This window comes from Talpa occidentalis, unplaced genomic scaffold (assembly GCF_014898055.3).
Source record: "Talpa occidentalis isolate TD23 unplaced genomic scaffold, MPIMG_talOcc4v2.1 talOcc4.5, whole genome shotgun sequence".
NCBI lineage: Eukaryota > Metazoa > Chordata > Mammalia > Eulipotyphla > Talpidae > Talpa > Talpa occidentalis.
The window spans coordinates 115274281-115294722 of record NW_023604861.1 but is presented as its reverse complement, the minus strand read 5'-3'; positions in this window follow the sequence as shown (position 1 = coordinate 115294722).

The following is a 20442-nucleotide window of genomic DNA, read 5'->3' as shown; positions in this document are numbered from 1 at the left end:
AATAAATAGTTCATCAACATTTTTAAATTCCTTTTCTATCTTCTCTACTCTCTTCTTTTCTACCAGATGGTGTCCATTCCCAGAGAAGCAGATGTTTAATAAAATATTTCAACCATAAAATGCATTTACAGAGGGCAACTTCAATGAATATGATCACGTCGTCTTTAGGTTCCATAAAATGCCTCATTTAGTGCCCTTCACCCCAGAGGCGCCTATTATTTAGTGATTAGTGATCACAATTTTCAGGAAAGCATTGGATCATAAAACTTACAGTAAGACTGCTCTGTCTGATGCTTACTGTTGTTGAACAAGATAAGTAAATATCAGAAAGCAGTGTTTAGAACCATTCCAGGTTTAAGAAAATTTCAGTTGTGGAGGCTCATGGAAAACCTCTTTAGTCCTTGAACTTCTTAATAGATGATTTCTGCTCATAATAGATACTCTTTCTTTATATTTTTATATTTTTAATATGCCTCTCTTTTATAATTTTAAGCAATTTTCTTTAGAATATTTCCTTACTTTATGCAATTATCATGTTCCTTTATGAATTTAATCTTTTACTGTACCAGGTATTCTTTCCCCTTGAAATAAAATGGAGAAAAAAATTAACTTAAGGCTTGTTCTTAAATGCCTACATTCTAGAGAGGAAATGCAGTCATTAAGTAAATAATCACATGCAAATTTACAAAAACAGAACACTGTCACATGCTTTCAAAAAAAAAAGATACAGATTTCTACAACAAACATCTGATATTATGGGAGAAAAAGTGAAGATTTCCTTCAAGAAGAGATGCTGGAACTGGCATCTGAAAGTGAAGGCAGTTGACCAGCTAAAAGAAATTAAAGAAATTACTGTGCAGCTAAAAGAAATTAAACTAAGAGTAAGCAAAAAACATCATATGCAAAGGTCAAGCAGGAAAAACATCATATGCAAAGGTATTGAGATAGGAATTAGCAAGATATATTCAAAGAACACAACAAAAAATTAATGTTAAATTCTCACTAGGCACAGTTTTTCAAAAATGGGAAGCAAACGGATCTAGTAGAAGAAATGTGGGATTGAAATTCTATAAACATGAATTTGAATCTTGTTTTTCCTCTCAGTTTGTTGTTTGGCTCTGGTAAAGTACAGTTTTTATAGTTCTGCCTTTCCAAATCTGCAAAGTATATTAAACTAATTTTTTTCTCCACAATTCTCAGAGTGCCCTGCCATTCAAAAATTAATGGGAAATGATCCTGGACCAATGTCAAGGATTAGTATTGACTATATTCTGTACTTATTGACTTTCAATTAAATATAGCTTCACAAAATTTCAAGTGTATAATCTTCCTCATATCAACAAATAAAGATTCACAAAATAATCTTTAAGATCTAAGGGATCTTTTTACCGACAGCTAAGTTTTCCTAATTTTATTTTAAATGGCAAATGGCTTATCATGTGATGTGAGTAATCAACAATAGAATATAAACATGAATCATGAAAAGAATATCAGTATTTATTAGGGATCAAAATTGTAATTTGCTGAGAAACAAGATTAACTAGTAGATAAATATTGAATTATGATTTGTGGACTTGTGGACTTTGCCTTTGAAAGAAACTGGAAAATCAACTTGTATGAAAAATAAAGGTCAGAAATCAATTTGGGAAGGGATAAAATATTAAGTTTAGTTTAAGGCAAGGAACGAATGAACTCAAAACAGAATTTTCTAGTAGGAAATTGGAGTTGTAGGGTCAGAGTTGCTTGAGAGGGCTGGGCTGGAGTTATAAATAACAGTCATCAGTCCATAAATAGAAGGTAGTCAATATTTAAGGGTGAATATATTGGCCATTCACTGATTTCAGTAAAATATCCAAGTAAGTCCTAATTGCTACTAATCCACTTTGAGTTATGCCAGTGGAGAAATAAATTATTTAGAGAACACCAAAAATGAATACATAATTTTAAATGGATGTAATACTCTTGAAGGAATTGGAGAATAGCTGGTTTGGGTAAGAGTTTACTTTGTATAAATGTCACTAATGGCAGAAGTCACTGGACAAGACACAGGATGGAGAGTGTTATAACAAAGGTAACATAGCTGGACAGTTCACTGTTACTGTGCAAGCCTCTATGGCCTATAACTCATACAATATTTCTGGGGAAAAGAAAAACAAGAAAAAACAAAAAGTGGTCCCAATAGCATTATGGACTACATGCATTTAAAAGTTTTGGATTTGAGAAATCACTACTCTAGACTTGCCTATTCTAGGCTTTTTGAATGTATAGTAAAATTTGTAGACTCCTTGACACTGCTCCTTATTCTAAGTAGCCTACTCTGAATGCATGATTTACTTGCTGAAATAATACAGACACAGTTACTGGACAGCCCACAGACAGGTAAACCTGGTTTGAGTATACTAACATCACTAATATTTCTTGAGTTCACTACTATACAAGAGATTGTTCCAGGTGTTGGGAGAAGAGTTAATTTCACAGCAGTTTGCTACCTTTGTGGAGCTATAGCCTACTGATAAAGTTTTGTTTGTGATGAAATTAAATTTTAATGTTCTATATCTGAGGAGCTTTTAGCTCAAACGTCGCCAGAGTTGTTTAAAAATAAAATCAAAAAATTTTAAGTACATAATGATAATACTCAGATAGAACACTCAAGAATTTAAAAATACTTTGCTCTTTAAGAACTCAAGAGAAAAAAAGATAGTGATTAATTTTATATTAGCATGGAGAAGAAATCTTCTGCAATACTCTAAGGATGAATAAGATTTAATCAAATAAAACCTTTTCAGTTTTAACAACTCCTCCTCCTCCAATTCCAAGAAATGTTGTAACAACACATTCTCTCTTAGTTCTATCTGTTCACTAGACCCTTGAAATATCTGGCATGAAGAACCACACTGACATTTCTTCTTAGCTAGCTACCACTCAAGTTGATCCAAAGACCTTGGGAGAATTTACAGTTGAAATCAAGTTTTATCTTTTAATGAAAACAAAACATATGAATGTTATTTACCTCCCCAAAGAAGACAATAAATTAAAATTAATATATTACCAACAACATCTCACTTGGAGGTAAAAACAAACAGAATCCCTTGTAATTTAAGTCACTCAACATATCTCACTTACCTAACTTATTTAACACAAAATGAAGATACAACATATTAGATAAGAATTTCTCAATCATGACTTTGATATGTTGGATCAAATGCAGTAGGCCCCCCAATCTATGGTTTGGTTCCCATATTTTCAATTGTCCATGGTTTCAGTTACCTAAGATCAACTGCAGTACAAAAATATTACAGACTATAAGTACTCTGACAGAAAGAAAGAAGTTCTACTACAGTATATTATTAGAATTGCTCAATTTTGTTATTAGCTATTTTTATTAGCCTTTCACTGTGCCTAATTTTTAAGTTAAAGTTTATTATAGGTAAGTTTATATAGGGTTCAATATTATTTGAGGTTCCAAGCATCCACTAGGGATCTTGGAACATATTACTACTGTAATATTTTTTTTTGGGGGGGGCAGAGGTGGGGCAGGCACTGTCCTGTGCATTGTAAGACATTCAGCAGCATCACTGGACTCTACCCACTAGATGCCAGTAGCACCTCCCAACTCTGACAACCAAAATGTCCCAGACATTACCACATCTCTTTTGAGCATGGGGGCAAATATTGCATCTGATTGAAAACCATTGCCCTAGATTATAAGAATTTTATTTATTGATAGCAGTATAGTTTACAAGACCCTCCAATAACTGAGGACCTAAAAGTCTGGGGTCATCGAAAAAGTTTTGCTCCAATTAAAAAGTTTGAGTATTAAGATTTATTTACTATCCTACTCCTTTAAATCTGTGTTACATATTAATTATTGATGATAACAATGCAGAAGAAGCTTGAAAAACTAATTAGGATTTATGGAACTAATGTTCTGTAAGGTATTGGGCTGTGAAAACAGTACACCAACACAGTGTTGATGGCAGAAATCTTTTTTCGTCTCTAAGCAAAGAAAGAAACATTAGAGTGGAGATCCAAATATGAACAGCATGATTAGAGAATTAACACTAGGTGCATTCATTTGCTAACTAGTTGATTAAATTTTAATGTGTTTTATTGTGAGTGGGAAGTAATATTATATGAATATTAATAAAAGTCATTTATGTTCCTTCTTGCTTAGAGCTTTGCTCTTGTTAAATGTAGAAAACATAATGTGTAACTATAGAAACCTGCCATTTCCATTATTGCAATTTTTCTCATAAAGAGAAAAACTGATTAAACTTTTATTCTCTATAAAGTTTTGAAAGCCTAGCAAAGAAACCAAATCTTGTCCTCATAAAATTTTGTTTTTCCAAGGAATACTAGATTCAGAGTAGTGAAAAATTAGCACAAGAGGATGAGGCATGGACATCAGGTTAGAAATCTGAAATATTTAATCAAATATATGAATTTTGCAACTCTAAGGAGCATCAATCCCTTGGGCATTGTCTCAATACTGAGGTTACTAGCTCACATTGTGGCTAATGGTGGCTAAAATCAAATGTTAGGGACTATTACAGCTTTTACAAAGAATACTTAGTGAAGCCCAGACTCATTCTAAACTCAAAACTCAAACTTAAGGAAACAGTCTGTTTTAATTATAAACACTAGTACAAATGGGAGCTGGAAAACGTGTCCATGGTTCACAAGATCCCTCATCAAAACACTGGTGGTCTCTCTAATATTCCAAATTTATGTTTAATTCTTAATTTCCTCCATTTATATATGTGACTAGGGATATTGACTTAGTCCTGGATAAAAATAATAACGACAAAAATGTCCAGAGATAGAAAGAATTCAGTGAGGGCCTCCCCGGTGGTGCAGCGGTTGAGCACTGGGTTGCAAAGCTGCCCGCAGCCTCTGCAGCGCCGGTTCGATCCCCGGCTGCTCCCCGGCCACCCTAGGAGGGTCCCGCATGGTGTGCAGACCTCTCCTGACGCCTGCTGCTCCCCTCAGCAGTGTACTTTGGCCCTTCTGCCTGCTCTGCTCCCCGCTCTGGCTCTGGTGAATTCTCTCAACTTCCTGCGCTTCTGACTGTACCCAGTGTTTGTATAAATAAATAAATCTTTAAAAAAAAAGAAAAAAGAAAAGAAAGAATCAGTGAATAAATTATATATACATGTGTGTGTGTGTGTGTGTGTGTGTATATATATATGTATATATATATATATATACACATATATGGCTATAACCCATCAACAAAAAGATAGTCCATCTATAAAACTACTTTCAAATAGCCCTACTGTGCTCAAAAGGAACAAGTAAATGTTTGATAAAATAAACTGATAAGACTCCTATCTTGGGGGCTGTGTTAGTTGCCCATGTATGGTAAGATTATTGAATAATCCCCAAGTCCAGTGAGACTGCATTTACTTAATAGCAAGACTGGGAGGCATTTATGTAGATTTAGGAGGAGGAGAACACGAGGAAGGAGCAGAAGCGAAAAATTCTCAATTTGCTTATGAATTTTCTGACACACTGGACAAAGCTTAAGTGCATCAATGACTTGCCTTACTATAATGTGCATATGACTCTTTCCTAAGGCCAATTATCTTCTTATTTTATTGCACTGAACTCTCTGCCAAGTAATTAATTCTTCCATTATCTAGTTCACCAATACATTAAACAATATGACATATACTTTAGAATTATTGAATGATCCATTCCCTTTTACTTCTCGAAAATGACTATTTGCCTATTTCCCCTCTAGCATAAAAATATGGAAACCCTAGAGCATTTTTAAGTAATTAAAGTATATGATCAGCAATTTGTAATCATTAAAACATCCAAAATGTTTTCATTACAGCTGACGGACTGTTTTGGGTGTTGTCCCCTTTGGACTAATTTAATGCTCACTAGTTTATCTAAGGACTTAAACAGTTTAAATTTTTGGTGATGAAAACAGAGATCTTCTGCAAATTCATTGGGGAATCACTTTACTAAGGGCATTGGAAGTTTCCTTGTTTACAAGATATTAAAGAACTAGCAAGTTAAACAACTTTTGGGGGTCATCAAGCTTTCCTCCTATACAGGTTAGTGTGAACTCCAAACTTCCTGTTGCAAACCAAAGCTACTCCAAGATGCTGCAATAGCCCTGAGAAATGTCATTTTGCTGCCATCTAAAAGGGAATGAGAAAGGATTTGTCCTAAACTATTACATCAGTCACACCCCAACCATGCAAACCATAGCATACATTTTTCTCAAGTCTACTCAAAGAGAGATCTCAAATCATTAATTTTTCTGTCTCTTAACTGTTCTGTTGCAGTTTTTCAGGTAGCTAAATAAAAGTGATAATTATTTGTAGAAACAAATACTCACTGCTCTTTCCCTCCCTAATATCACAGATAGATGAAGGACCATCGATAAGTGCTTTGTGCCCATTAAGGAAAAGCCAAAGAATGTTACTGACATTTCATTTAGGTATTCTCCAATATTTCCAGACATATTTTCTCTAAATACTATTTCAATAGTAATCTCTTTTGATCCACTTTGTATCATTTAATTAATCTGGACATATTTTTCCCCAATGCAAACATAATGAAATATATTTTTGGGGGGGGTGAAATTTGAGTGCAAAATACTTAGCAATATTTCACATAGTATCACTGTAGCACAGAAACTCAGATGGAGTTCATCTTGACCCCAAAACAGGGGACACCAACATAAATGTGGGGTGGAGAGATTAGATTTCTTTTAATTTCATATTTAGAGCACAGCTTCAGGAAAGCAAAGCTCTATCTCTTCTCCATATCACCCAATTCTCCAGTCATGCCATAGAGGCTTCACACAGGGTCAGTAATGTGATAGGTGAGCCTTTATATTTACACTTCAATATTGTTCAGAGAGATAATAATTAAAGAAACATTGGTTTACATTTCTGAAGCAGTCCTGGAGAGAGGAATTTTGAAATCCTGGAAATACATACTTAAATATTGTGAACTTAGTCATACTGGGATTAATGCTGGCAGCAGATAAAATCAGTTCATACCACTGTTCTTAGCAGGAATTAAAACACTGGCATTGCTAGTCAATCTAATATATCTTTGGTCCTGTATCACTGATTTACTTGAAGTCTAGAATGTTTACACTGGGTACATGAACAATATAGATAAAAAGGCAGCTCTATATATGGGCCAAAAACCATAACAATTTAATTATTTTCGCCCATAGCAAACAGAGAGAAATAACTTATGGAGCCAGTAGAAACATCAAAATCAGCTTTTCTCTCTTGGCTAATAAATCTATGAAAATACCTCACCACTGCCAGGGCAGTATTCCTAGAAAAGCTTTCCTAAGCCCAAGTAAATTTAACACTTCTTCAAATTTCATGGTGTAATCATGTGCAAAGACTTTTCTATAATCCTTAATTCTCCAATGAGGATCAGAAAATAATACTTTTCTTTGGTCTGTAAAAACTGGAGGTTTAACCCAACCTAAGGATCAGTTATGGAGAATCATCTCCTAGTTCTTCCACTTCCACTTACAATGTACAAAGTTTTTAATACTATCACTGTCTTTGGGAATAGCTAAATGACTTTCCAAAGGCCATAAATACTAGTTAGGGAAATTTGTATTCAGAGTAAAAAAAAAATGGAAATGGATTTGAGAGACATAACATCTGCTAGGTTTGGAAAATATGATTTTCCTTAAGTCATTCTGTGTAATTCATATCCAAATTTAGAATAATATTTCAAGTTATTAAGCTATATTGTTATAGTTATATTTTATTTTAAAACTATAACTAGTTTTATATATAAATATACTCCTCTGTACACAATTTTTTAATCCCCTCAATAGAAATCAATAATTTCACTTTGGTACTTCTCTTGTGAAAAAGATTTAATGAAAAATTTCCAACTGTAAAAGAACAGGTAGCGATTAGCCCATGGTCAAAATATGACTGAAGATCATGTGAGTCATCATCATGAGTACAATGAATCAACTGAGTATGGGTTTCCCATGCACAAATAACCAAAAGCCTTAGACCAATACCAAAAATATATACCATATACATGCATTTGGTACAGATGTTAATGAATGTTCTGCTTATAGAGCTTTCTATCCTCCTAAACTATGACCAGATATTCACATAATAGAATAAACTTCACTTTCAAACTGTTCTGGGACCATGAAAGGAAGACAAGGGGTGAGAACCATATTGCTGGTTTCTAGTTCCAGCTCACCCATCTGCATAACCTCAGAGTAGTACAGATCTCTCTTAAGTTTCATCATCTGTGAACATATGAGTGATAATACCTAACTGGGTTGAGGAAATCAAGTATATAAGCTATAATTAAGCTGGAGAATATAAAAAACAGTAACTAAGATCAAGCATGCCCTATTCAAGCAGCTATTCAGAAATCACATGTAGGTATATGCCTTAATTCAAAATATTAATCATATACTGGGAACAATTCACAACATAAGAAGCCCTCTACAGTAAGTACTCAATTACTGTTTTCTCTCTTCTTCTCTGCCTTTGGATGGTTTTACCTAATACATTGTCTGCATTGTCAAAGTCTCCAAAAATATAAATAACCCTCAAAACTCATGGTAAGGAAACAAACAATTCAACCCATTTAAAATGGCAAAAGACTTGAACAGATATACTCCACCAAAAAAGATACATAGATGGATGGCAAAAAAAACCACATGAAAATTAGAGAAACGCAGATTAAAATCAAAATGAGATATTACTGCAATTCCATAGGAATGACTAACATTTTTCATTGAAATACCAAGCACTGGGAAAAATGCAGAGCAACTGGAACACTCATACATTGCTAGTGAGAAAGCAAAATAGGAAAGTTACTCAGAAAAAAAAAATAGGCAGTTAAATTTTTTTTTTAGAAAGTTATATATGCACTTACCAGCAATCCCACTCCTGGCTATACCCTAGAGAAATGGAAACTTATGTTCACAGAAAAATTTGTATATGAATGTTTTTAGTTATTCACAATCACCAAAACTAAAAACATCCAAAATGTGTTTCAGTAAGTAAATGGATAACTAAATAGTAGAACTATTGAATACTACTAGTGGAACTAGTAGAATACTACTCAGCAAAAAGATACAGTCTATTGATACAACAAAGAAATTATGCTTAATAAAGGAAGTTCATAATTAAATGTTACATGTTGTGTGATTCCATTTATATGACATTCTCAAAAAAGAAAAAGACGATCGCTGGGAATAAGTCAGTAGAGATTCCAGGGCTTCGGTGTGGGTTATAACATAAGGGAGTAATACAAAGTTGTTTTGGGGGTGATGGAATTGTTCTGGAATCCTGATTGTGGTGATAGTTACATGAATCTACACATGTGTTAAAAGAACTGTACACCAAAAATATCCAATTAGACTACATGATTTTTTTAAAAAAATAAAATTTTGAAGTATACTTTATGGCACTCTACTAATTAAGATTTTTTTAAAATTCTTCATTTTATACAAAACAAAATTCAAATTTCAAAGCAACCTTTCCTCCATCTTCTATAGCCTATCATTTCTCCTATCTTCTCCCAGAATGTAATCAGCAATTAATAAATATTCGTGTTATTTAAGTTTCAGATTTTACATTTTCATAATAATAGAATATATCTAACATGGAAATTCAAGCAAAAATCTTATCTGCACAATTTTAAATATTTTCAAACAACTGCATGTGAACTGTCATCCTCAGACACATAAATTTTAGCAGGTAGCCATCTATATATCTTATGACTGATTTTTAAAGGTTATGTTAAGAGATATAACTAAGACATAACATGCTGACTGGCTCTATGAGTGACTACAAAGAACATTAACTAGAAAAACTGACAGCTAAACCAGAAGTTTAGCTTCCCTGCAGGACATATGGGGAATGAACAGATAGCTTTCCCAGTTGAAGTCACACTAACCTACACAGAACTTTGTTCTAGAAGAGTTATTCAAAGGAAATGGTCAGCCAGTGTGAACGACAATATCCATCCCATCAATTCCCAAGGCCTAAAATATCATCATTAATTACTTGTGATTTCTAGTCTAGAAAAAAATAACTACATAGAAGATGCATGGGCCCTAACTAACAATGGAGAAAAACCAAGAATTGAAAATTCATGTTCTGAATTGAGTTAGACTGAGCTAGATTGAGCTCTGAATAACCAATATATATAGAAGAAAAGGAAATTCTTAGTTGAAAAGAGATTGAACAAATGATGCTGAAAGTAATGAGACCAGAACTGTGTAAGTGAAATACAAAATCCAGAAGAAAAGTTAAAACACTACTGTTAAGCAAATGACTATGTATTATCCTTGTTTCCTCTACTGAAAATACTGGAAAATAATGTTAAATACAAAAGTATATTGTTATGAAGGTTAAACAGATAACTCACAAGAGTTTTAAAACAAAGAATAAATGGCTGTTTTCTTAAATGACAGTCTGAATGCCATTGAATGAACTAGAGGACACAGTTTTTATTCAAGCCCTGGAATGTTAGAAGGATTGCTGTACTAACTAACGTACATATTCATAATATACATAAACACACAAACTCATAATCTGGAATAAAGCACAAGAAAAAACAGAACCATCTTATTTTTAAAAAGAAAGAAAAATGTCTTGCCTGCTGGCTTTAAGCAATAGTAATTTTAAATATAGATTCATGATATCTGGAGCAAGGAAATATTTATAGCAGAACTGAAACTGGGAAAATTCCCAGGAGTTTCAATCTGGTGCTGCTTTTTTTTTTTTTTTTTTTCAAAAAGGATAATACATTTTAGAACTTTCAAGGAGAAAGGTCAAGTGAGTATATCAGGCTAGGGAGGGGGAAAATCTACTTTCCTTTCACATATTGTCCCTTTCTTGGGGGACATCAGAGAAAAGGGATTAAAATTGTCATTAAAAATGTTTCAAGTGGGGCCTCCCTGGTGGCGCAGGAAGTTGAGCTCCACACTGTGGAGCTGTCCTCAGCCTCTGCAGCATAGGTTCGATACCGGCCACCGGCAAGAATCCCACATGGCAAAGCAGACCGCTCCTGTCTCGCCCACTGCTCCCCTCAGCAGTGTATTTCATCAGTCTGCCTGTTCTGTTCCCTGTTCTGTCTCTGGTGAATCCTCTCACCCTCCCGAGCATCTAGCCTGTACCCCAGTTCTTGTATAAAAATAAATAAATCTTTAAAAAAAATGTTTCAAGTAAAACTGTATATTGCAATGATGGGGTAAACCAAAAACAGATTTTAGGATAAAGCCTATTATCCCTAATGAAACTCTAACCTTCACTTATTTAAATTGTCATTGAAGAATTAAGAAACAAAGTCACATATCATCTTACATGGCCAGAGAAATTGGCAACTAAGCTATTTGGTAGACAAAGAAAGTAAGAAAAATAAACAAAGTTTCTGAAAGAAATTCAAAATCCCTAAGAAGTAAACTTTATTAAACCATTATGTTGTAGAATAATTGAATATTAGATGATTACACCTGAAATATTTAATTTGTATTTATAATCTAAAGTATTTATACTTCTTGAAAAGTCAATACAGAAGATAGGAAGAGAAGTAGCAACACATAAGCTACTTGAGGTTGTGTAACAAATAATCCCCAAAATTTAGTGGCTTAATACAACATTCAATATCTCATAGGTTAATAAGTAATTCATGAGCTCAAGGTACCTAGGTTGTTTCTTTTAGTTTCTTAAAGACTTCAGTAGATGCTTTTGCCTGGGGGTTTGACTGGGGAAGAGTTTGTTTTTAAGCTCACTTGGATAGCTGTTGGCAGAAATTACTTCTTCACCACTGTTGGCAAGATGCTACCTTCAGTCCCTTGGCACAGAGCAGTTCAGCAGGCTCCACTTCTAATTCTAGTTCTCTTGCTATTTCTACCACATCTGTAATTACTTCCTCTACTGAAGGATTGAAACTTTAAGAGTCACACAGGAGGGTTTGGACAATTAGCCTCTTCCAAACTCCTGTTAATGTTGATATTTTGACTTTCTCTTAACGACATCCAAAATGATGAAACCTTTCCAGAAAGTTTCTTTTTGTTTTTTTTTTTTTCTGGTTTTTTGTTTTTTTTTTTTTTTTTTTTTTGGTTTTGTTCAAAACTGACCACGACTTTTTTTAACTGAGGTAACAATCGTTTAAAAACTGCAATCATATGCAGGTGCAAGTGTACAGTTTCTCACCTGGGCAAGTGTATGTATCACACCACATCTCCTCCAAATGTCCAGTCACTGAGCCCTACCAAGTATAGGTTCCATCCCCTGTTACATCCTGCCTCTTGTTTGCTGATCCCTACCATTTTGTACTCAGATTGTAAGGGTTTGTTTTTGTTTGTTTGCTAATTTGCCCTAGTATCTCTATACTCTACAAATAAGTAAAATATTATGTGTCTTTCTCCATCAGACTTATTTTACTTAGCATACTCCCCACAAGGTCCATCCATGTTATATAGCAAATGGCAAGATTTCATCTTTGTTACAGCCAAGTAGTATTCCATTGTGTATACATACCACATCTTCTTGACCCAATTACCTGTTGTCAGGCACTTGGGTTCTTTCTGTATCTTGGCTATTGTGAATACTGCTGCAGTGCACATAGGGGTGCATATGTCTTTTCATATTAGTGTTTTCAAATTCTTTGGGTAATATACTCAGAATTGGAATTAGTGGACCATATGGTTGCTCCATTTTTAATTTTTTGAGGAACCTCCACTGCCATACTGTTTTTCATACTGCACAATATACATTTTGACCGATAGTATGCAAGGGTTCCTTTTTTTTCCACAACCTTTCCAGCACTTACTATTCCTTGACTTTTTGATAACTGCCATGCATACCAGTATGAGGTAAAGTCTCATGGTTTTGATTTGCATTTTCCTAATGATAAGTGATGTATAACATCTTTACATGTGTGTGTCTGGTAGCCATCTGTATGTCTTCTTTGATAAAATGCCTGTTTAGATCCTCTTTTCATTTTCAAATCTGATTCCATATTTGTTGTTGTTTATATAATTTGAAGATTACATCCATATATCTGATATATGGTTTGCAAATATTTTCTCCTATTTAGTAGGCTTTTGCCTTTTTTTTTTAAGATTTATTTATTTATTTATACAAGCACCAGGTATAGTCAGAAGCGTGGGAGGGTAAGAGAATTCACCAGAGCCAGAGCAGGGAAGAGAACAGGCAGACTGACAAAACACACTGCTGAGGGGAACAGTGGGCAAGACAGGAGAGGTCTGTTGCGCCATGTGGGACCCTCGCCGGCGGTCGGGGATCGAACTGGTGCTGTGGAGGCTGTGGGCAGCTTCGCAGCCCAGTGCTCAACCATTGCACCATCAGGGGAGGCCCTGCTTTTTCCTTTTAACAGTGGTTACTTTTGCTGTACAGAAGGTTTTTAGTTCAGTGTAGTATCATTTGTTTATATATTCTTGTTTCTCAGGCTGTTGGAGACAAATCCACAAAGCTATCACTAAGGCCACGTCAAAAAGTTTATTGTTTTCTTCTATGTATTTCAGGTCGTAAATTCAAAATGTTCATATACTTTGAATTAATTGAATTGCACTGAATTTGAAATTAATATGGTATAAGATAGCAGTCTAGTTTTATTCTTTTTTATGTAGCTGCCCAGTTTTCACAGCACCATTGGAGAAGAGACTTTCCTTTCCCCATGGATATGCTTGTTGCCTCTGTCACATACCAGTTTTCAATATATATGTGGTCTTATATCTGGGCTCTCAATTCGTACCAGTTATATAGTGTGACCTGGGCAACTTGCATAAATTTTCAATTTCTTAGCTCTTTCATTTTTAAACTAGGCATAAATTTTTTTTGGTCTTGTTGATTGGAAATAACATATGCAAAGTTATTAGCTTATAGAAGAAGCTCAATAAGTACTCACATAAATGAGAATGTGTGGTTTACCAGTTTTGATACTTTCCTTGTGTTATTTTTTCCAAATTTTGAATCTAGAGTCCTTTAATTTCTTCAAGAAACTTTTGAAGGAAATTTATTATGTTATTAACTCTGAAGCCTTCTAAAATAGTAAAAGAATTTAAGTGTTCATAGGATAATCAGCCCAGCAGAAATACTTTTGAAAATAATTTTGATGCAGTTTTCTAAAAATATGGCACATTCTCTTGCCTTTTGAACCATTGATAATGCAGGTATACTGCTGTAATCATTGTTTATTTACCAAGATGTGCGCTCATGATTTCTCAATGTCATTTGGGGTGAAAGTATCTTTGTTTCTTGTTATATTTCTTGATTCTTATATCTTGAAAGGGTTCCCTTGCAGGCCACTGACTCCCCTAACTCTACTAAAGGCATCTTTTTCAGTCTGAGTGCCCAATGCCCAAGCAGGCAAAAGTGGGATAGAAGAAAAGATAGACTTTGGAATGCCTTTGCTCTCTTTTCAACATCTTTAGCTATTCCTGCAATCCTTGGTTTTCCACTTGTCCCCATGCCCCCTTAAGTTTAGAGGAGTTGATCCTGCCTCCAGGAGCATTCTTCATTATTATGCAATGTCCAAATATAAACTCATTGGTGGCATTAATTTCCTCTTTTTAGATTTAAGGCATCAACATTATAATATTCAACCTAATTATAAATGATCTGACCTCAACAATAATACAACATCTATCATCCCCCCCAAAAGCTGTCTCATATATTTTATATGTGGAGCTTTCAGTAACTGTAATAAGAACAGTCCAGTAAAGGACTTAGGGAAATTATAACAATTTAACTTTTTTGAGGTAATTTATATTAATAATGTTAATTCAAGAACAGAGTGGTTATTGATGTGAGGACTCTAAATTACAAAAATGTGTGTATGTAAAATACGGTTTAACTGAATTTTACATATAATCTGGCTCCACTCTAATGTTAAATGGGGCCGTCCCCTAAAATCCTGAAAATAGCAAAAAGGGTAAAAACCTGAGGATTAAAAGGCCCTAAATGCAGAGTCCACATACTAAAGACAACTTCCCCAGGTATTATAAGACCACAGAAATGGTTTTCCTACCACAGGCCATCCCCACCTATCTCCAGCCTCTAAGAAGGCAGATTGAGAAGGGGTGGGAACAGGACGAAAAGGCTAATCTTCCCACTTCCTACACCCATCCCTAGTAAGTGCCGTAAGTCGAGTAGGAAAGGGGAATCACTAAGGAGTCACTGTAGATAGACACTGGGAATGTCTTTGAGAAAGAGTGACCATCATTCCACTCAGTAGTGGCACTGGCATCAAGGAAGGGAGTTGCTGATCTACCCCTGTGTCTTATAGAGGAGAAAAGGGAGCTGGAAAGAAATGACATGCAGAAAGAATGGGAAGCCCAGCAGGTAAGCAATTTAAGATGAAAGCCTGCATAGAAGTGATGGAGTGGGAGTTACAGCTACCAAAGTAGAAAGCTGCACAGTAAGAAGGCCCCACAGTTCCTCCAAGCCCCTGACCATCCTAATGACTCACACATGTGCAAGCAGGAGACAACACTGACACCTGCCATGCAGAGGATGTGGATGACTAGTCCTTGCTAACCACAGAAATAGCAATTACTCAAAGTAAGGCAACTGCAGTAGTGGTCTCTTGCAAGCATTCTTGCTTCCCTTCCTTAACACTCTGGAGCCTGGCAATGGGAGGAGGGAGGAAGTAGAACTTTGAATGAGGTTTAAATTTAATGCAACCTTTAAAACTAAACTAAATGTGACCAGAAACTTACATCATCTTTCCAGTTCTGTTGAAGAACAGGAAAGGATAGACAGAAGATTCCAGCTGAAGGTAGTAATAGGAGGGAAATAGTAAGAACAAGAAGAAGAAGGAGAACTGTTTCATGTTTGTACTGGCAAAACGTTGATGCTATTCAATGAACCATTTATTCCAGTATTTCAGTTGAATATTTTTACCACAAATCATAAGAGTATAATAAGTATAATACAACACTAAGGATGTAATTCTTCACATAGGAGGAGGAGGGTCTCTGTTATATTTAGGATTACTCTATACCTTCACAAATCCACAACTTTTCTTCTTTCACAATATTTGAGAAAACATTTCTGAGATTTCTCTGACAAAAAGCTAAAGGGATCTCAGCTCTTAGTGCCTTAACAGCTGGAATTATAAATCAGGTGGGGGAAAATGTCAATTCACTTTCATAAAGAATTGATCTTTCCTATTTATAAAATCCTATGCCTAAAGACAAATTCATTTTTTATTTCAAAAAATATTTTAAGCTATGAAAAACACAGTTATTCATCAATGCCTATTATGTGCCTAGTACTGTGCTGGGCACTCTGAATACACACACACACAAAAGCAAACACACAAAAGAGAAAACAAACAAGCAAAGAATAATGTAACCCAGTGCTATGAATAAAATATTTTACTGGGGTTTATGGATTCAGGCACACTTCACAAAGAAAAATAAGATTTGCAAAGATAGTTAATTTTGTCTTTAATTTATCAACTTTATCTTATACCTTAATCAAATATTTTAAGAACTAACCTTGGATATATTACATGTTTCTACTGTTTCTATTTCCTATGACCCCAACATCCCTAAAAAGTCATTTAAAATACCACAAAATGGAGACTGAGTAAAAACTTTATGAGATCATTTCTATTGAAATAAATCAGGTAGGGGAGCAAGTCATGGCATTTAATGATTTTATTTACTAGCTAGGTCCAACCAAGTAAAGCAATTTATTGTACAACATATTTCACATCTATATGGCTCTAGGTTTATATACCAAAGGATATATGTAACAGATGAAACAGGGGAGTAGGTATAGCTCTACTATTAAAGGTATTCTATTACTTAAATATATCAAGACAGATTACTATTGACAAATAATTTAGAATATTAAGATGTATTTGAGTGGATATGTCAGTTCAGTATATTTTGTTTTTTGCTGCAAGTTGTTTATTGCTTGTGGTATAGTAAATCCTGTTCCTTTTTTTTTTCCCAAAAGATTTATTTATTTATTTATTTATTTGTCTATTTATTTATTTATTTATAAAAGCACTGGGTACAGTCAGAAGCGCGGGAGGGTGAGAAGATTCACCAGAGCCAGAGCGGGGAGCAGAACAGGCAGAAGGACCGAAGTACACTGCTGAGGGGAGCAGCGGGTGGCAGGAGAGGTCTGTGCGCCATGTGGGACCCTCGCCGGTGGCCAGGGATCGAACCGGTGCTGCAGAGGCTGCAGCAGCTTCGCAACCCAGTGCTCAACCTCCGCGCCACCAAGGGAGGCCCTCCTGTTCCTTTCTTATTTATTATAGACAAAAGGGTATTAATAAATGTGTTTACTCAAACAATACTGTTCTATGTGTTTTCAAAATTTACATAGATATTAGTGAACTATATGTATTCTTTTGCAACTTGCTATTGCACTCCACATCATGTTTCTGAGATACACATAACTTTTAGGAAAGAGAAAGGAATGGGATGAGCCTTTAGCTGTAGCTGTATTTATGATGTTTATTTCTTTGAGATGGGGGCAGGGAGACAGAATAGAAGCGGGAAGGACAGAGAAAGAGATCAAAATTTGAAGCAAATATAGCCAAATATTTCTTCAAATTGAGAAACAGATATGTCGATATTAGTGATATTTTTTTAAACCGCTGTGTATGTTTGAAATATTTCTTACACATTTTTAAATATTTATATCCATAAAAAATGCATGTCACAGAAAAATATTTTATTAGCATATTAGCAGTTCTCAAACTCATAAGAATAATTAAATGTTCTAATTAAATGTCATTCGAGACTACGGGTTAAAACAGTCCTTCTAGTACTTTGTTGTAGTACTAGAAGTCTACAGTCTTTTATATGAGACTTAACTTACAAAGTTCAAAATATATGTAATCGGAGACAATGAAACTCTACCCTGTAAAAATGCTTAAAATTTGCTTCTTGACAGACTTAGCTGGACAACAGTGAGTTAGAGTGTTCCAAATCTTTTCATAATATCTGATAAAATGGTTGCAATAGAACTGAAATCCATAAAACAGCACATTAAGCTAAAAGACCTTTCTAAAGTGAAATATGGGCCTCCCCGGTGGTGCAGGTGGTTGAGCACAGCGCTGTGAAGCTGTCCGCAGCCTCCGCAGCGTGGGTTTGATTCCTGGCCGGCCAGGAAGAAACCCACATGGCGTGGCAGACCTCTCCTATCTCACCCACTGCTCCCCTCAGCAGTGTATTTCGGTCAGTCTGCCTGTTCTGTTCACCACTCTGTCTCTGATGAATCCTCTCACCCTCCCAGGCCTCTGAGCTGTACCCCAGTTCTTATATAAAAATAAATAAATCTTTAAAAAAAATAGTATTCTATTTACAACTATTCCATTAACTACACAAAGAGGAGCTTGAGAAATTCTTGTAAATACTTAGCAAGTGTACTGCTATTAAGTTATACTAATAAGTTACTGTGATTTATGCACATTCAGGGCAGTAGACATGTAGATAGAGGATACCTTGTATGCATTGCTGACCTTGGAGAAATCACAGTTTATCTTCTGAACAGTCAGTTTTCTGCCCACCTCAACTTGAATGTATGTAATTTCCAGTCATCCATCTGCCCAAGCAAGAGTTAAAAGCCTCAGGACACTCTTCTTTCCACTTGTCTCCTTATCGAATCAACTCCCAAACCCCAATGATCCAAGCTCCATGGTGTTTTTCCAAGAGTCAACTTATTATAGCCACTTATATAGTGGCCACTAATGCCACTTCTTCACACCAGCCATCTCTCTTTTGGATTATGTGAGGCAGCAACATATCATGATAGTTGACAATGTGGATTCTGAAGTAAGATTGACTTGATTCAAATTCAGCTGTATGACTCTGGGCACCTACTTAATTTCTCCATATTATCTATAAACAAAGATGATATAAAGAAAATGTAAATTGATCTCATATGATTACCATGAGGATGAAATGAATTAATGTAAGTGTTCAGGGAGAGGTCCTGGCATATTGTGAATGTTCATTAAATGTAAGCTATTTTAGCAGAACAATAGACACCTAACTGGTTTCCCTTCCTCTAGCCTCACTGCTTTCCAATCTGTTCCTCAGTTGGCACCCAGAGTGAACTTTTGAATATGAAAACCAATCATGTCATTTCCTGGCTTTAAATATTCAGTGTCTCACTGACTCATATACCATCCAAACTCTTCAACAGTTCCTCTATGAGTCCCCACAGCATCTTTGATATATCCATAATAAAGTACTTATAAGATGAAATATTATTTGCCTGCTCCTTTATCTGTCATATACGACTATAAGCAGCTGAAGGTTTTCTATTTATAATTGAGTCTCTTATCTATACTGTCCAGCATACAATAGGTATTCAATAAATACTCAATGTACGAACGTAGTTAATCACCTTCTATGAAAGCCAACTAAGAAAAAGACAAGACGGTATTATTCTGTGAACAATCACCCAAAACCCAGAAACTATGGGAAACAAAACAATTGCATTAAAAACTATGCATTTGACTGCCTCAGCATTTCTTTAAGCTCAGGAGATTTGTGTGGAAATAATTTCGAAGGTTCTACTCAGTAATAAATAGACTTACAACTTTCCTCAATGTTTAAATTAAGACTATTGTTTTTCTCTGGTTATTAAATTGATTTGGGATTCCCAGCTAACTATGGAGCTATGGAGGGAGAAATACTGAGATACTTTGGAGCTGTAAGTATTCCTTTATTTCTCCCAGCAAAAGTAATAGATACAATAAATGAAAATGACTTACAAAACCAAGGTCACTCCCCTCTCTAAATATCTAGATAGAAAATAGACATTTCCCCACTGACCCAGGCAGCCCAAATTATTTGAATTGAGAGCAAGAATGTATGATTTTAACTTTCTAGACAGACAAATCAAATTTAAGATATAACATAGTTGAATACACAATATATCATCCAAAGCAATAATATAGTTATAAAGGAAATGGGTAGGACATGCCTGTAAGGTGCACCAGGTACACCTATTATGCCCTGGGAAAGAGGCCATTTGCTTGGAAAGTGTGATATGAACCTGAGACACACATTAGGGAAGCATGGTTTTAGCTCTTGAAAGCTTTAAACAAGGTACTGAAGGAAGAGATGATCTCTCATTAACAACTATCATCATCATCATCATCATCACCATCACATCTCACCTTAGATAGTGCTATGAATGTACCAAGCAAGCCCTGTTCTAACACTAGGACATTAACTCATTTAAGCTTAATAACACATCTTTGAAATAGGTGTATAGCCACTGTCTCGTTACACTATCCCATCACTATGCCATTACAGGCACGGAGAGTATAATTTACTCAGAGTTTGTAAATGGTTGCATTGACAACTGAGCCCAGGTTCATTCTTTTATTTTTTTTTTTATTGAGATGATAGTGGCTTACATTGTTGTTTGTATTTTGGGTGTACAGGATATCTCATCACCA